Genomic DNA, 1,606 nt, shown 5'->3' on the forward strand with positions numbered 1-1,606 from the left:
CAGTGGTCTTTCCTACCCAATGTAGAGGGGCTGGGCCTGATGATCTGGAAGGCCCCGGTTCTTTTCATTGGAGCTGGGCCCAGCTGCCTCTCCACAAAGGGTTACCAGATTGCCCCGATCTTTACCCCGGGGCTCTTGCCAGGTAAGCAACAATCCAGTCATTTCCCAGAAAGGAAACGCCCCAGGGTGCGCCCAGCCCTGAGCTTCGGGAAGTGAAAGTAGCCCCTTGACTTCCCTGCTCACAGCCATGGCCGCTGCGCGCTCTCTACAAAGCCTCCGGGACGAGGCGACCTGCTCCGTCTGCCTGGGGTTGTTCACGGACCCGGTGATGATCGTGGGCTGCGGGCACAACTTCTGCCGAGCCTGCATCGCCCGGTGCTGGGAGGCGGCTAAGACGGACGTCACCTGCCCCCAGTGCAGACAGACCTTTGCCCAGAGGCTCCTGGCCCCGAACAGGCAGCTGGCGAATGTAGTGGATCTGGTCAAGGGCCTGAGCGTGGGGTCAGCGGAGGGAGCCGGGGGCACGACGGTGTGCGAGCAGCACGGGGAGGCTCTGAAGCTCTTCTGCGAGACGGACCAGGTCCTGATGTGCGTGATCTGCCGAGAGTCCCGGGCGCACCGAACTCACACTGTGGCTCCCATCCAGGAGGCCGCGCAGCAGTGCAAGGTACGGGCCGGTGTGGCCGTGCAGCTGGGTGAGACTTATACTTCCTTTTTGGTGCTGGGTCTTTCTCCCCATGGCCACTGCACAATTACATCGCAGCACGCAGTGGCTGTTTTGTTGTAGCCTCTGTGCAAACAACCCTACTGGAAGGAGGCGAGAAGGACCAAACTGCCCTTGTCCTCAAATCCTTCTTTTCAAACCAAATGGAGCAGAAAAGCTGCTCCCCTGGCCCTGGACACGCAGAGCAGCTGAACTTCCTCCAATGCCACTGTTACAGCAATGACCCACAGTTGTGTGCGGGGCGGTGTCTTGAAACCAGGGGGTGTCCGGCACCGGTTTCCCTTCAGGTATTACAAACCTACCTGGGAGCTACCTGGAGACTCCTTGGGGATGGGGGGATTGTAGTCTGTGGACAGACTCTGTTTCCCTTTGTAGAAAGCCCACGCACATGCTTGGGAGGGCAGCTGGGCCCAGCTCTGGATCCTGCTCACGGGATCTGCCACGAGCAGCCACGTCCCCCAGGCGATGCTCCCGGCGCGTTGCAGGAGTGTCAGCGATGCGCATTGCATTGGTGCCGGGGGTTCAGGGGCAATGCTGGGTCCAGAGGGGACGTGGTGGCACCGCCCCAGTCCAGGGAGCACAGCCAGGACCTCCTTTTGTATCTGAGCACCTCCTTCCCCTGCCTCTGTCCAGGCCTGGCCACCCACTGCCATGCCGCGCTGTGCCTGGGTTAATGCTGCTCCTCCTGAGGTGTCTCGCTGTAGCGGTATCGGTAGCTGTACCGCTGGGCTGTGATACTTCAGGACCAGGGCCTCGCTTCTGAGTTTCTTCATTTCGGTGCCCGCAGACCAGACCTCTTGTCCTACCGGCTGCCCACGGCTGGCTGGCACTCTGGCCTGGCGACCGCGGCGGATTCAAGGCCGTGTTATTCTCTGCTCAGTG

General features: G+C 61.1%; 1 pseudogene; it reads left to right on the plus strand.

Moving 5' to 3' along the window:
* The first annotated feature begins 247 nt into the window (after positions 1-247).
* The window catches only part of LOC149852812 (zinc finger protein RFP pseudogene), a 6,461-nt pseudogene continuing 5,102 nt past the window's right edge, over positions 248-1,606 (plus strand).

This window comes from Crocodylus siamensis, chromosome 15 (genome assembly GCF_052110815.1).
Source record: "Crocodylus siamensis isolate JL-2025a chromosome 15, ASM5211081v1, whole genome shotgun sequence".
NCBI classification, from domain to species: domain Eukaryota; kingdom Metazoa; phylum Chordata; order Crocodylia; family Crocodylidae; genus Crocodylus; species Crocodylus siamensis.